The sequence below is a fragment of the Elephantulus edwardii genome, unplaced genomic scaffold (genome assembly GCF_000299155.1).
Source record: "Elephantulus edwardii isolate Elephantulus edwardi_28Jun2011 unplaced genomic scaffold, EleEdw1.0 scaffold00009, whole genome shotgun sequence".
NCBI classification, from domain to species: Eukaryota; Metazoa; Chordata; class Mammalia; order Macroscelidea; family Macroscelididae; genus Elephantulus; species Elephantulus edwardii.
The window spans coordinates 17,933,206-17,950,503 of NW_006399759.1; the positions used below are offsets into that span (position 1 = coordinate 17,933,206).

Genomic DNA, 17,298 nt, shown 5'->3' on the forward strand with positions numbered 1-17,298 from the left:
TTTACATCTACGCCCCTGTTCGGCATGAAGAAGCCAGGGAGTCGGCATCCAGTTCCCAAATCAATAAGACAGCTGGTTTAATTACCATTGGAAAATGCTTGCCATTCCTCTGTAGTATCTGGTCCCCTCTGGACCCCCATCATTTCCTTCACCTGCTCCCCCCACCGACCAAACTGTGCAGCTCTGCAACTGCATCCTGGCCCATCCTCACCTTTCTGCCCCCAACCCTCACCTCCTTGTACCCCCAATATATTTTTCCCAATAAAAGGGGAAAAAAATCTTCACAACTGGGCTGATAGGAAGATGGAGAAAAGATTGGAGTTGTCAAGGGTTTCATTTTACTTGTATTTACAATCGACATCCATGGGAACACCAGTCAAGAAATAGAGACATGTCACACTGTGAAAAGTCTTTAAGGTGCTAAAGACCAAAGATGTCACTTCAAAGTCTAAGGCACTCCTGATCCAAGCCATGGTGTTTTCGTGTGCTTCATATGCATGCAAAAGTTGAGTAATGAGTAAAGAAGACCAAAGGAAAATAGCAATGTCTTTGAAGGGAGGTAGTGGAGAAGAGTTTTTAACACTCTATGGCCTATCAAAAGAATCAATAATCTGTCTTCGGAGAAATGCGTGGTGCTTCTTAGAGGAAAGGATGTTGAAACTTCATCTCCTACGCCTTGATGTTATCAGAGGCACCAGTCCATAGAAAACGACATCGCAGTGGGAAAAATGGAGGATTGGCTAAAGATAGGAACATCATTTCTAAGATAGATTTAAAGACTGAATGCAACATGGGGCTTGCACATGGTAGCACTCGTGAGGTTAGCAAAATTCAGGGCAAAGTTCAGATCTGTTGTTCTTAGGGTTGCTGTAAGTCATTGTCGACTGGATATCACTGAACAGCAACAACATTAGCTTAAAAGGAAGTTGGTGGCTGTGTATTGGAGGATTTAATGCAATTAGGACAATAATTAGATATTAGGAAGAGTAGAGGAAGAGCCTAAACTTCCTTATCTCACAATCATACACCTAAAAACCATGGCTGTGGTTTAAAGGACTCTTTGGTATCATGTGGATGCTTCCCTCATTCCAAAATGATTTATCTTTGTTTCGTATAAAGCTCAATAAAAGAGTCTCTAGAATATGTTTAAATCTGAGATGTCTTTTTCTCCCTGGAAGAGGATCCAGAAATATGTCTCAGGATCCAAGGATAAAATCACCAGCCGTGTAGAGGGATAAAATGGAAGAGCAGCATTATCAGCCATTCATTTGATTCTCACTCATAGCTACCCTATAGATGTCCGAGTAGAACTGCCTTTAGGGCTTCCAGGCCTGTAAACCTTTGTAGAAGCAAAGTGCTTCATCTTTCTCCCTTAGAGAGCTGGTGGGTCAGGACTGTCAACTTTTTGTCAACATTCTTTAACCGCTACCCCACAAAGGATCTTTTCTCTCATGATTGGGGATGGTTCATCAGAGTCACAGGTGAAATGCATACATATTTTAAAAATAGACAGATTGTTGTTATTGTTAGATGCTTTTTCAAAAGACTATGAATTCTCACCCATCCTCACTCCTCTGCTCCTCTCTCCCTCCTTTAGAAATTCATACACGTTTTACTCCTTACCTATTTCCACAATAATGGTATTATACAGTATTTGACCTTATGAGAATGAGTTTGTTCATTAGCATAATACTACCCAGTCTCTCCCAAGTAGTGATTTACAAAAGCTTTGCTCCTGCATGTTACATAGTATTTCATCATGTGAATGCACCACAATTTCTCAATCCATTCCATTGTGGTTGGACTTTTGGTCTGTGTCCATGTTCTTACGATGGTAAATAACACTACGATGAACTTTGGTGTACAAGTTTCCATTTGTGTCTCAATTCTTGTTTTTACAGGGTATATTCCAAGCAGTGGAATAGCTGGGTCATATGGAATTTCTACGTTCAGCTTTTTGAGGAAATCCCAAACTGCCTTCCAGAGTGGTTATATCATTTTACAATCCCACCAACAGCGTCTAAGAGTTCCTATCTCACCACATCCTCTCCAACATTTATTACTTGCTGATTGGGGAAAAATATTTGGCAATACAATTTTAGACAAGGGTCTCATATCAAAAGTTTATAGGTTCCTACAGAGCCTCCACAAGAAAAAGACTAATCACACAATTACAACACGGGCAAAAAGACATGGAAAGAATTTTTACAGAGGAAGATATTCGGATGGCCAACAGACACATGAAGAAATCCTCAAAATCACTGGCAACAAGACAGATGTAAATCAAAACTACAATGAGATACCATCTCACTCCAATAAGCAGTGGCAAAGTTTAACTCAGTATTTTAAGTCTTCATCACTTTCTTCCAGTAAAGCTGTATCACTTGCATAAAGTAGGCATTTGAAGAGTATGCTTTCAATTCTGGTGCCTATAGTCCAGCTTTTCAGATGTTTTGCTTAGCAGAGATTGAATAGCAGTGGAGAAAGGACACAATTGGTTACAAATTGACTATTTTCAGTAAATTTTTAAGGCCATTCCCAGGTAAATTCCCTAATTCTTTGTGTTAGTTCTTTTTTTCTGCCCAAGGGCAAGTTGCCTTTTCCTGGACTTCCCCTGAACCTTTGATCTACTTTCAGCCACATTTTCCCTGAGGGCAAACTGCCTTTCTTTCTCTGTGATTGCTCTTCTTTTGTTTTAATGGCCAGCATGAGGTTGAGAAGTAATACAAAGAGCTCCAGTGATATCTGAATTTAAGTCAAAGCTCAAAGTGAATTTAAGGCTCCTGTAGCCACCCACAGCCTTCCATAAACCAAGAGCTTTTAGAAGTTAACCTCTCACTTCCCAAGGGGTGATTGAGATCTTTCAGTTCCAACTCAAGACTGAGATCTTTCAGTTCAGTTTAGGTCTTTCTAGAAGAAGCCACTTGAGTCCACCCATTTTCAAATATGTAAAGACTCCTGCACTTCTGTCAGTCTAAATGGCAAGTGAGGAAGAGGGAGTTAATGACTGTCCACTCCAGGATCTTTATATGTGCTTGATGAGGATATATTTATTAAAGGAACACCTAGTAACAATCAACAGAACACTCTGGGGAACACTGTTGTGGGATGGAAAGCAGTAGAGTGCTTGGAAGTATCAAACTCTGTGCCAGGAATCAGATTCGAATTTTCGAGGTCAGTAAACAAACCCAAGAAGGCTCCTTGGTGTAGTTGGTGGGGAGCTGTATTGCTAACTCAATGGTGGCTTCACTCTGGGCTGTTAAATCCACTAGGAGCTCTGGTGGCCTAATGGCAAGAAGCTTCACTGCAATCATGAAGGCATGGGGTTTGAGGTCACCAGCTGTTTCATGGCAGAAGGACGGGCAATCTCCTCTGGCCTCTGAAAAGTCAGGAGAGGGTAGATTAAGGGTAAATTCTAACTCAATGGCATATAACAACAGTGGGTTCCTAGAGAGGAAAGTGGACAATTTCTTCCCAGGTGATTTATCGCCTCAGAAAATCAGCTGGACGGTTAACTATGACTAGTTCTGACTCAACAGCGATGAGTTTGAATATTTTGACAAAAACTCAGACTTGGGAAGCAAGATTGTTAAAAAGAAATACATGATTAGTCCTTTTTTGAATGGCAACAGTCCAGAATAAGAGGTGCATAGAAAAGTGGACTAGGGGAGGGAGGAAATTATGTAACAATTAATGAATTTTTTTTTAAGTGAACTGGGAAGGGCAGGGTGGAACATGTGTAACAATAAATGAATGAATGAAAATCCAAGTTTTCTGTAAACTTTCATTAAAATCACAATGTTGTTACAGTTGAGTAGCCTGTGACTCATAGCAACACCTCTGAAATCTGACCTGTCCTGAGCCAGTCTCACTGACTCTGACACACCTACTTCCATTGTCTCAGTTACTGTATCAATTCATCTCATCCAGAGTGTCTCTTTCTCTCCTGGGCTGTCCCGCTACTCTTCCCAGCATGATGTCCTTTTGCAAGGACTGGTTTCTTCTGGTCACATGCCCAAGTATGTGAGATGGAGCTTTAAAATTCTAGCGTCCAGTGGGGAGGGGTGGGCAGGGAGAAAACTGCGGCAATGAATGAATGGAAATCCAAAACCTCTGTAAACAAACAAAAAAAAAATTAAAAATTAAAAAAAAAATTCTAGCATCCAAGGAAAATCTTGGTTTCACCCTAAGACAGACCTATTTGTTTTCTTGGCTGTCCATGGTATATTCAAGATTCTTTTTCAGTACCACAACTTAAAAGTCTTCAATTCTTCTATCATCCTTAGTCATTGTCCAGCTCTCTGATGAGAGCAATTGGGAAGACCGTGGCCCAGGTCATCTCTAAACTGACATTGTTGCTTCTCAGTTCTCTGGAGAAGTCCCTAACAGCAGATTTTTCCAGCGCAGTTCATCTTTTGATTTCCTGACTGCTGGTGCCAAGCATGTTGATTGTGGGGATGCACAAGTTATAATTGTTAACCTCAATCTCTTCTCCATCTATTATGGGGCTGCCATTTGGCCCAGTAGTGAGAATCTTTGTTTTCTTGATATTGAGTTTCAAGCCATATTGAAGACTATATAGTCCATGACCTTCAGCAGCAAGCACTTCAGGTCCTCCTCAGTTGACCACTAAAAAAACCAATCAAATACAAATTGTTAGTGGCAATATAGAGGAAGAGATTGCCTCCAGGAAGATTGAAGAAGTTAAAAAAAAATCTGTGAAGTTTGGTAAATGATCAATATGAGGAGTGGGAGACAAGAAGAAAAAAGATAGCTCCAAGGAACTCAAGAAATGATGAGACTACTAACCATGATATAGCGCAAGATTTCAGGTGGAAGGCGGCTGGGAATTGTTTTTAACACGTGTTATGCAGGAAGAATATTCAAGTGCAAATATCTGCAAACCTGCAAGGTAAGGCAGCCTTAAAGCTTTGATTTTTTTTTTTTTAATACTATAAGCTTTTTGGTAATATACTGGGACTCAATAAATTATTACAAAACACCCTAGTATGATCCAGGCTTTGGAGAACATAGCATGGAACAAAAAAATACATGGTCCCTGTTCTCATGGTTTCCTCGGGATGGCAGTGTTTAAGTAGTTACAAGCAACTATTTACAAAAATGTAGAATATTAAGGCTATCCAGGAACTGTGCTGGAGACACAGCGCTCAGAATAATCTACAATGCTACTATGTGATGGAAGGGTAGCTCAAGGTGGGTCATAATTCTGGAACCATTGCTAATAGGACAGTCAAGATGGTTGCATCTTTATAGAGCTCATTCAGAATTTCTATTTAGCCTGCAACTTGGAGAGGTTTAAGCGTGGTTGATCAATCAGCAAGCATGAAGGAAGATCACTGGCCAGCATAAAACGAACCAGTTTCCTTTGTGTTTTCTCCTTTAAGAGTTACTGGTTTGTGGTAGAGTGGACTCCCATTTATGGTGACCTCACCTATGTCAGAGAACTGTGCTTCTTAGAGTCTTCATTTTTTTTTTTTTAGCTGTAAAACTAAAAAACTTGATTGCCATCGAGTTTGAGGCAGCTCATAGCAGACCCTCCACTGGATTTTTGGAGACTGTAAAACATATGGGAGAAAACTGCCCATCTTTTCCCCTCAGAGCCTCTGGTGGATTCGAACTATCAGAAGTACAGGCTTCGGGGTAGCTTCTTAAGAACTCCCACCTACTTTAGGGGTAGATCAAGGTAGAATTTTTTTTTTTTTTTCTCCTGAGGAGCTTCTGGGTAGAGATGTTGGTTAGTTGCTTGCTGAAGAATTTTTTTTTGCTGAAGAATTAATCATTTGTACCACCTAGGCTAAAGAAAAACATTAACGCCAGCAGCCCCTCCCGCCATGGAGTCTATGGAGTTAATTTTGATAGTAACTCTGGGGGCAGAAAAAAAATTGCCTTACAGGGCTCAAGGGTTTAACTCTTTACAGAAGCAGACGGTCATATATTTCTCCCGTGGAGTGGTTAGTTGGTTTGAAGCGCCCCCCTTACCCTCCCGACTTAAAACCATTCAAGCGCTCATAACCATTCAGCCACCAAAGCATTCAGGCGCTGCAATTTGCTGAAAGCCGACTCCAACTTGCCCAGGGATAAAGGCGAGTGGCAATCCACTTTAAAAGGTACACTTCTCAGCACAAAGTGAGTAGCTAATCCTGCTTGGAAGAGACGACAAAAGAGTAAGGGTGACAGCACCCCGGAAACGAAGCGCTCAGAGTAAATCGCAGTGGGTGGCGCAGGCGCGGAAACCGGCACAGGCAGTTGGGGGAGAACAATGAACTACGGAGGAGGAAGGGGAGGGTAAGCGAATTCGGAAGTTGAGGCCCCACGCGGGAAGACAGAGCAGAACGCAGCGTTCGGAAACACCACGCTTGCGCCGTCCGAGCTCCGCGCACGCTCTTGCAGGGCGCAGCCACCTCCACCTCGCACCCGAGGAGGGAACGGCGAGCCGCAACACCCCACAACTGCTGAGGCCCCGCAAGGTGAGGGCGGGGGAGCGCACGCCCGAGAGCCGGGCGAAAACGCGAAAGCGCAAGGAACGTGCGCAGGCGCACAGCTTCTGCCAGTCCGCTCCCGGAGCGCGGGAGAAGGGACAGAGGCCACTGAGAGGAGCCGTACCCCGGTGAGTGGCTCCCCCCGCTTTCTCCCGGAGTGCATTGCGCGCGCCCGGTGGGCGGGGGGAGGGGAGGGGAGGCGGCGGTGGCAGCCATGTTGTTGTGAGTCTCTGTGTCTCAACCTCGGTACTTCGGTGGTTCGGAGGAGGAGGGGGAGGAGAAGGAGGAGGTGGGGCGGGGGGGGAGGGAGGTAGGTGGAGAAAGAAGATTTTGCCGCCACCGAAGGCGGAGGAGGGGGAAGACGGCCAAGAGCGACGCTGCCGTGTGGCCAACGGTCGGTGTCTCCGGCTGAGGCAGCGCGGCCGCAGCAGCCCCGTAAGTCAGCGCGGTTTCTCCCTCCCGTCCTTTGGCGCTGCAATGTGGCTTCCCGAGCTTTGTGTGGCAGTCTCGGCTGGAGAATGGGGCCGGCGGGGTGGCCGGCGCGGCCTGTTAGGGTACCCGAGACGGCGGCGGCGGCGGCCTCGGGCCCGCTCGCACAATGCCGGGGGAGGGGTGCCGGAAGGGGGTGTGCGCTGGGGAGGGAGGGGGCCGCCCCCCAGCTTTCCCGCTTCCTTCCCTTCCCCCGCGACACGGCCTCGCGGCGCTGCGGCCACTAGGGACTGGGGACCGGCTGCCGGCCCGCCTGAGCCTCTGCTTCGGCCAGTGGCGGAGAGGCCTGGCGGGTCCGGAGAGGCGTGCGAGTTGTAAGTGGGTGAAAAGGAATGAGTGGGTTTGTGCAAACAAGTGTGGGAATTCTCGTGGGCACCTTTGCGTCTAGGAGAAAAGGTTGCAATAGACAGGTGTGAGGATGAAAAGAACACTGACTTCGATGCAACTTGTTTACATGCCCATAGTAAAGAATATTGTGCTTTTGTTCTGGTAACAGATTTTTATACTCCGAGAAAAAGGATTAAAGCCGGAGGAGGTTGGACCTCCCAAGTGTTGCCGTTGTAATTTTTTATCAATTTATGTCGGAGATTGGGAAAAGAAACTGTTAAAAAGAGTTTTATGTCCAATCACGAGTCCTAAAGTTCGTGCTACATTTGAAAACATAGCTAGGGAAAGCCACTTGCTCGGGAAAGCCACTTGCTCGTCTTAGCTTTTCTTTATGATGTTTAAACATTTGGGGACAATACATGATCGCCTTACAAGGTGCACTGAGACAGTCATATAATATCAAATCAGAACTTTAACTACGTTGTAAGATTCTTAAGAAGGAAATAGGTGACATTTTTCTTTTTTTGGTATAAACGTTTTAGAGAAAAGCTTTATTAGAAAGATACCTTCAAGCGATTAAGAGACAAGTAATTCTTGTAAAGGTATTGTATATCAAGAAAACGAATCTTAATAAAGTTACCTAAGGTTTTTAAAAGCTTGTTTACTGGTTAGCTTGTTTAACAGGTGACTCGCACCCTGTGATTCTGAGTATGGAAGATGATTCTGGTGAGGAATCCTGTTTAAAATATAGATGATAAAATGTATGTGTACACAAGAGATAAATATAAATGTTCTTAATTGACTACGTTTCTTTTTGTAGAGTTTCTATTAAGTCTTGTAATAACAAATTTAATTTCCTAGCCTTTCGGTACCTGCTGGTTTTTTTTTTTTTTTTTTTTAGTACCTGCTGTTTAGAACTGTTTGCTTCATGTGCTGTTGTCATCATCAACGAGATCATGGCATTTCTTTTATAACAAGAATATCTTCAAAATTCTGATTTTTAGTTAAATTGAGGGAAATGAAATTGCCTTTATTGTGTCCTTGAGGATAATTTTAAATAGACAAAAGATTTTGAAATTGGAAATTATAACTCCAGAAACATGGTTTTTGAATGTTCAATTTTTCTTGTACAAAAAGTCTAGCTACTTTTATTTAGCGTTAGATGATGCATACTCAGTAATTTAAACTGCTTTTAACTTTTAATTTGCGTCTGAAGTCTTTTTGGATGTTTAAATAAGTAAGATTTGAGCAAAAAGTTTACTTACGAACAAATTGTAAATTGATCTTTCAAAACTGTTGCTTAAATAGGCCAAATTCTTAAGCATTACAAGTATTTAGAAATCACATTAACATAGTTTTAGGACATGTTGTTAAGTGTTGTGCAGTTTGACTCTGTCCCATAGCTTTCCTTCTACATAACAGAAATCTTGCCTAATCTTGCAGCGTCCTCACAATCTTACTGCTGTGTTAGCCCATTGTTTTAATACCTACAGTTTAAAAAATGTCCTTCATTTAACACATGCTTTATGTTTGTGTTTCTGTTGTATATTTCCATGCTTGTTTATACATGTTTTTATTGTGGAAAGATAATTTGTCTTTTTGAGCTTACCATTCTTGATAGCAGAAATACTTAGATGAGAGATTTGGACTGTGTCATTGACTGCCTGTCTTCTCTATAACCAGGCTGAGTCCTTTTTGTAGATAATATGTGAGGACCATTATAATTTTAACTGAAGTTGCTCTTTGGTTTCTACACTCTAATTATACCCCCCCCCCCTTTTCTCTGTGATTTTAATTTGGTGGTATTCAATTATTTTTTCCCATTTGGTGTCATATGAATGTGCAGAATGTCTTTTACCTAAATGAATTTTGTACTTTTCATGTTCTTTTTTTTTAAAAAAAAATATTATTTTTTGTGTGTGTACCATCAAATCAGATCTGACTGGTACAGAAGGACATTGTCCCTCCGTCTTCAGCAGAGTATCTTGTGGATTTGAACCATGCACCTCTGGGATTGCAGTGCAGCACTTCTTGCCACTAGGCTACCAGAGCGCCCCAACTTTTTCATATTATTAAGACTTAATTAAGATACCTGAGTGATGTCTTACTTGAATTCACAATTTAAATCCACTTTACTAACCAGTGTGCTTGAGACAAAGATCATAGTTATAACTCTGGAGGAATTAGTTTGTGACATAATTTGATATCTTGCTTTATTTAAGGAGGCATAAAAATACTCAGACATGAACCTGGTGTCCACCTTACCACTATTTCCTTAAGTGAGTTTGTAAAAGATTTCTAGAATGGCTTAGCTCTTTCCCCTGTCTCTTCGGGCATTTGCCCCCTACAAAAGATGTTTAATTTAGTCTGCACTGCTGCTTCATGAGCCCACTGAAGGTAGACTCTGTCCCTTCTGGGTGTGTTATCTTGTATAAGTTAGGCTAATTATGGGGTGTGGTGTTTGGAAACTTATTTGGTCTAGGTCTAAATTATTCTATTTTAACTTTATCAATAAAATAAAGGCAGTATTTGGATTGCTGTCCACCTGTTTTTTGTCTCACAGTTTCTGAATTTGGTATGGCAGAAAGTGTTTCCTTAAACCCTATTTAATATTAATTTTATATTTGGCAATCTAGATAGAAAACTTTTGTTTAAAATTTATCTTGTAATTGAAAGGTTTATCTGTGGAAAAATACTATTTTTCAGACTGTTCTAGTCAAAGAAATACAGAATAGAATTGTATGTGTATCTATACATACATATCTATTTCCATCTTAAATGCTTTTGCTTCTCAGAGTTTCAGCTAGAGAATAAAAAGTGAAAATCTTACACAAACTGGGAATGAATGGAATGACAGTAGCTAAGCCTGCAGATGTAAAGCTTAACTAAAAACTACTATTTAGAGACATAAGATTATTATATCTTTCCCCCTTAGCGACAAATATTTCTTCTAATAACTGGAAATAACTTTTTTAATAAATGAAAAATTAAGACTTGCCTAGAGAGGATGAGGATGGCACAGGTTAGAATATTGCTGTTTGTAAGTTTGCTATAAGTCACACTTGACTGGATAGCACCTGACAACAATGTTTCAGCAAAACCGGTCATCTTCCATGTTATTTCAGTTAATTAGTATAGTTGAAGAGAATTTTTTTAAACAATGAGTTTTGCCTGACCTGCTTGCTTTTAAAAAGTATTAAAGAATAATGTGCCAAAGGACTATTTCGTAGCGAGCAGCACTTTTGAAAATTTAGCTACTATGATCTCCTTCAGTACAAATAATTTTTGTTTTTTATTTTTACTGCAAATGTCCATAAAATATTGGAGGAGGTAGAAAAGAATTGCTTACTTTCCCTCCCCCCCCCATCCAAATTTTTTAGATTTCTGAAAAACACTAGTAAATAAATAAAGCATCTCCTTTAAGGGTAGTTGTTACCTGCTCATTTGGCTCCTGACTTATGGCAACCCAAGTGTTCACCTCCTTGGTGTATATACTCTAGGGACTTAGAAGTAATCACACGAACATGCACAACTATGCTGTATCGCACTGTTCACAATAGCCAAAAGGTAGAAATGACCTACTTGTCCGTCAGTAGATGAGTGGATTAAAAACAAAAAAAGAACAATACATACATTCAGTGGAATACTGCTGTTTACCTTTAAGAGAAATGATAAGCCAGTATGAAATAAAAATTTTATTTCAAAAATAAGAGAAACGACATTTTGATGCGTACTGCAATGTGAATGAACCTAAAAGATGTGCTTACTGAATGAAGTCAGTCATTCATGGAAGAAAAAGAATCCTGTGAGCTCACTTTTATGAAATTACAAAAGTAGGTAAATAAAAAGATCAGTAGGCAGTCCCTGGGTTACAAATATCTGACTTCCAGACAACTTCTTAGTAATGCAGGGTTTCAAACCAGTCAGCCCATGATCAAGGAAACAAAGTAGGAACAGACTGGAATTTTTACAGTTTGGGTTATTAGTCACAGTAATTGGAATAGGAACAATTATATATTGAAACTGGAATGGGAGATGTGGAATGAGTCCTTTCAAGAGCCTGATGCATGTAATTGGATTATTGGCACAACTTTGGAAAGCCACACACATTTAGAGCAGCTTAGTTTGCTACCATCTTTGATTGGGGCCTCATCTTTAAAGCTCTGCTTTAATGCTACGTACAGTCATCTTCTATTTCAAATGATTGAGCTAATCCTTAGTTGTAACAAGTTTCTTCAGCATCACTTTCACTTATAGCATATAAAGTCACTGAAAAGACTTCAAGCCTTTCTTGCACAAATTAAGGCTTATTAAGAATCACAAACATCTATTCCATGAATTTAACACAGGAATGGTTATATTTTACTCTGGGCACTCCTTGTATTGGGTACCTAGGGCAGGAGTGGGGAGGGAGAGAGGAAAGGAATCATTCTCCAGGAAGTGATGAGGATTATGGCCATGATTATGTCAGAATTGGCATCACATAAGGGTAATCCTGACTAACATAGCTAATAGCGCTAAGTTTACACTACAAAAAAGGATAAATTGGGGGGTGGGCAAGGAGGAAAATACGCAACAATGAATGAATGGAAATCCAAGTTCTCTATAAACTTTCATTAAAATATCAAAAATAAACAAAAAGGACAAATCACAAATACTGTATGTTCTGTATAGAATTTTTTTAATTTTATTTTTCATATATGTACACATATAATTTTGTAATAGCAGGAACAAACTTTACACTTAAAGTTTTTGGCACTGCTTAGGTACTACCATACACCTCATGGATTTAGTTCTCTTGGTTAGTAGGAAGGCTTAGTTAGAGCCATAGCTTCTTGTAATTGTCCAAGATTGAGCTGTTCTGGGAATTTTTGTTCTACTCCAGTTTAATGAGTAAGTACCTTTGGTCTTAAACACTTGTGGGCAGCCATTCCAAATACAGCAATTCATCTGTGTTCACTTGGTTAGCAGGAGAATGAGGAGACCCTGGAATCAGTCAGAAGGAACTGGATGGATTGTAGATCTATTCATCTCCATGTTCTCTTTGTCATGAGACTAGAAGAACTAAATTGTGTCTATCTACCATTGCCAGACTACTTACATCTCTATGTTCAAAAAGAGAAAAGATTCTTACCACTGGACTGATAGGCAGCATCATGATGGATGGGGAGGAAATTGAAACTCAATGGCTTCATCTTGCGTGGATCTACAATTAACGTCCTTGTTACAAGCAGTCAGGAAATAAGGAGATGTACTGCACTGGAAAAATCTGCAGTTAGGGACCTCTCCAAATTATTGAGGAGTAATGATGTCAGTTTGAGTACTAAGATGCGTCTGATTCAGGCCTTGGCTTTTCCAGTTACTTGAGAGTAAGGATGACAGAAAAAGTATTGATGCCTTTGAGCTGTGTGTTGGAGAAGAAAGAACACTGAACATCCCGTGGACAGCCAAAAGAATGAACAGATGTGTCTTGGAGGGAGTGCATCTGGAGTGTTCTTTGGTGGCAGAAATGATGAACCTTCCCCTCATACTTTGGGCATGTTTCTAGGAGGTCCTATTTGACATGATGCTGGGAAGGGTGGAGGGGTCAGCAAAGGAGAGGAAAACCTTAAACTAGGTGGATTGACACAGTGACTGCTGCAGTGGACTCCTGTGTTTCAGGAAGTGTGAGGATGGTACAGGATAGAACAGGGTACAGATCTTTTGTTCATTCAGTAGCTGTGAGTTGTACTTATTGGCTCCAAACAACCACCATCACTGCTATATATTTTGATGAAGGATTTAGTAGTGATTCCTAATCAGAAAGAAGAAATGTATCAAGGGTGAGTTGGCATAGAATATTATTTTTAACAGTATCTAGACATACAGAATCGTTTGAGGCTGGAGAGATTTGATATTGTTGAGAAAATGTTTGAACTTTGAACCAAAACTATGTATTAAATCTTCAAACTAAAGATATGTTGTAGAATAACTTCTAAAATAAAAATCCATTAAAACCTCCATATAGCACTTAAGCATTGTGCTCTTTTAAGAATTATCTATGTGAGCTTAAAATGCTGTCAGTAATGCTAAAGTATAGATGAGTATGTATGGATCACTGATTTGTGTCACTCATGATAAAATATGGCGGGAGAGAGTTCAAATAGTGATAAAACTTGAAGAATGTAATCATTGTCACAGAAATACATGTGTAGAAATTGTGAATGGGGTATGATCTACTGTGTATACTTTTACCAAAAATGAGTAAAGAGTTCTACATTTCAGAGAGGTAATCTGATTTTCAGCACACTTTCTGAAAGACTATTAGGCAGCACTGGTAGGTAGTCTTGACTGATAATATATAGTACAAGAGAATTTTAACTATTCAGACATTAAAAAATGTGAGTGTTAGAGATGGATTGATGCTGTATGTATGTTCTTATCAGGCAGTTAAAGGTAGCAAATTTTAGACAAAAAATATAGACTGTTTATTATTATTTCCATGGCATTTTATTAGTAGTTCTGGCATGCAAAACATATTTTCTGTGGTAAAATATGAATCAGCATTGACAAAATTTGGAGTTATGAGGGAAAGATAGCCTTGGATTTTGCTTGCATTTTAAGTCTTAAGTTTTAGTGTAATTAATTTCTTTCATCCAAAGGAGAATCTTAGGTGTGTCAATGTAATGTGTATTATGTTGAATCTGGACCAGCCAAAAAGACTACTTTAGGCTTTTGCCAAAGATGAATGGTTTAGTAATAATTACTAGAAGTTTGGTTGGAACTATATGAGTATTTTTTGCAGAACATTTAATCTGTTATTCGACTTCTAAAATTATATCTTTTCATCAAATTAGAAGACCAGCAACTTGGATTTTTGAGAGTTGCAGGTCTATTATATGTTAGATCCACATCCTTAGTTATTGGTGAAAAACCAATAAAATGCTATGACCCTAATTCTTAGAGTTTGTAGTAAGTGAAGACACACAAGATTAAACTGGTGATTTTAGAGTAATGTATGAAGAATTTGTAATGTGTTCATGCAAAACTTGTATGTACAGGGATCAAGGGGCTCTTGAAACAGCAAGAGGTTACTTTGTGTTTTGGAAGTGGAGAACTGTGTGTCAGAATTGTATCCTTTCAGTTACTCACTTACTGTTATGTTGGCTGAACAAATAATCTTGAAGCAGGACAGAGCGGTAGTAACATCATAAGTCTTGGAGAAGACTCATTAACAACCTGAGATTTGCAGATGACAACCTTGCTTACTGAAAACAAAAATTGCTTAAAGCGTTTACTGATGGTCAAGAACTATAGACTGCAGTATGGTTTGGGCGTGAACTTGAAGAATATTGAACATATTATAGACTGAAGAATGAAAAATCATTCAAAGTCAAAATCAAGGATCCAAGTAAGATAAAGTCATTGAGAAAGAATCCCCTAGAACTTGGATGTGCTTCCTAAACCTTGAGATTTATCTGTCATTTTGTTGTAATGGGAAATTGGCCTGCATATTGCTAATTATTTTGTAGACTGGGCAGGTATATTCTTGCTGGTTTATCAGTGTTCTCATTCGTACACTTAAATCCACAATCACCCACCTTTAGGACCAGCAGTCAGGAAATCAGGAGACGTGTTGCACTGGGAAAGTCTACAGTCAGGGACCTCTTTAAATTATTAAGGAGCAGTGATGTCAGTTTGAGGACTAAGGTGTGTCTGATTTAGGTCATTGTCTTTCCAGTAACTTGCTTTGTCTTTGAGAGTTGGACAGTGAGTAAGGATGAAAGATGAATTGATGGAGTAGTGTTGGTGAAGTGTACTGAACAGTCCATGAACTGCCAAAAAAACCCCAGCTATGTCTTGGAGACAGAGCATCCAGAGAGCTCCTTGGAGGCAAATTGTCATCCTGCTCCTCAGCACCATAAAACTTGTTTTTGGGTGCAGTTGTGTTGAAGTCAGCCTTCATCCTCCAGTGGGTTTTCAGAGGCAGTAAACAGCACAGGAGATTGCCCATCCTTCTTCCATGGAACAGCTGGTGGGAGATTCAAACCACATACCTTTGGGATTGCAGCGCTAGTTACCACGAGGCCACCAGAGCTTAGTACTAGAAATAAGGTTATTTCCAAGGAATTTGCATTATTCCCCTATGGATGAGAATTGTATGTTACTGTGCCCTCCCCAATTTTGTATGCTTAGTCTCAAAAACTACAGGGTTTTTTAAAAAATGGGACTGACATCGGGGTTGGGGGGAGACTGAGAAAGATGGGATAAATTATGTACACTGCATTGAAACAGATGAGGGAGAGAACTGTTTAAAAGGGATATATGATTAGGTATTATTGTCATGACAGGAGTCCAGAACACAGGCTGCATAGTGGGGTGGACTTGGGGGAAGGAGTGTATAACAATGAAAGAATTTTTATTTTTCAAAGAGAAGAGCGAACTAGAGCGGGTGGTAGGGCAGGGAGAAAAGTGCAGCAATGAATGGAAATCCAAAGTCTCTGTAAACTTTCATTAAAATTAATAAAAAAAGTAGTAAGTTGATACTATTTTTTTGTTATATTTTCTAGAATAAGTTTCATTTGTTTTATTGCATTATTTCAAATAGATGTTTAGGAATTTTGGAAGAAGACTTTATTCTAAGGAATATAGGGTAAATTTCATTTAAATGATTCTTTTTCTACCACATGGTCTTCTTTTTGGTAGTTGTGGATAAAATGTAATTAATATATAGTCTTTTATACAGTTCCATTGTTTGGTTTCACGTTTCAAACAGTGATTAAGGTGTTTAGTTGGTTGTTTTAAAAAGTGGTCTCTTTTGTCTCCCCCCAATTTAATTTCTTTAAGGGGTATTGATTCATCTCACTTGAACTTTTTAGGAAATAAATAGTCATTAATTCGAGACATCTTGAGCTTGGGAGAAAGCTTGAATGAAGCTTGTCATATAAAAGATTCCCTTTAATTCAAAGATTTGGGAAGGCCATGTACTTTTCTTAGAATATGTAGAGTGCTTGTAATAATCTAAAATTTTAGAATTTTTAACTTTTCTAGTTTATGGGTTTCCCTAAACAAAAAGGAAATCATTCTACTCAGGCTTTATTATATAGTAGTAGGGAACTTAGTTTATTGTGTTAACATATTTATAGTCTCAGCTCAGAATTCATTGCCCATAGTTAGAACCGATTCATTAAAAAGTTATAGCTTATACTGAGTTAAAATTAAAGCCTTTTCATTGTAGGGTTTTGCAGAGCCTTACTATTTCAGTCACACCATGAAAGATCCAGGAGAGAATGACCGTGTGCTTAGTGTTTGTAAAAGAACAACAGGGTGCTGGAAAGCAGTATATCTTTATTTCACTGACTGTTGTTAGGTGCCTTAGAGTGAACCACACCTCTTAACAACCTTATGAGTAACGGATTTGAACCTTGTCCTGTCTTGTGCCATCCTTACTGTCTCTGATCTATTTGAACCTGTTAATACAGTCACTGTTTCAGTCTATCTTGTTGAAGGTCTTCCTCTCCTTTACTGATTCTCCACATTTGTAAGCATGAGGACAGACACTGCCATGCCCCAAGTTTGTGAACACTCTTGGTAACAGCAGCCAGGAAATCAGGAAATGAATTGCATTGGGAAAGTCAGCTGTGAGGGACCTCTCAAGAGTACTGGGGAGCAACAACGTCAGGCTGGAGACCAAGGTGCGCCTGATCCAGACTGTAGTCTTTGCAGTTACGTGCTATGCATCGAGGAGTTGGACAGTGAATAGGGATGATAGAAGAATTGATGCCTTTGAGCTGTGGTGCTGGAGAAGAGTGTTGAATATACCATGGACTGCTAGGAGAACAAACAGTTTTGTCCTGGAAAAGGTGAAGCCGGAATGCCCCTTGGAGTCAAGGATTCTGAAGCTTCGTCTGACATATTTTGGGCATGTTGCAAGGAGGGGCTGGTCCCTGGAGAGGGACATCATGTTTGGGAGAGTGGAGGGGTGGCACAGGAGAGGAAGACC

General features: G+C 40.0%; 1 protein-coding gene across 1 annotated transcript in view; it reads left to right on the forward strand.

The window, feature by feature from the left end:
• The first annotated feature begins 6,830 nt into the window (after positions 1-6,830).
• Positions 6,831-17,298, forward strand: part of PUM2 (pumilio RNA-binding family member 2) — a 121,840-nt gene continuing 111,372 nt past the window's right edge. The window contains exon 1 of the mRNA XM_006880649.1: positions 6,831-6,935. The gene's annotated coding sequence lies outside the window, so the exon portion shown is untranslated. The remainder of the gene's footprint in view (positions 6,936-17,298) is intronic.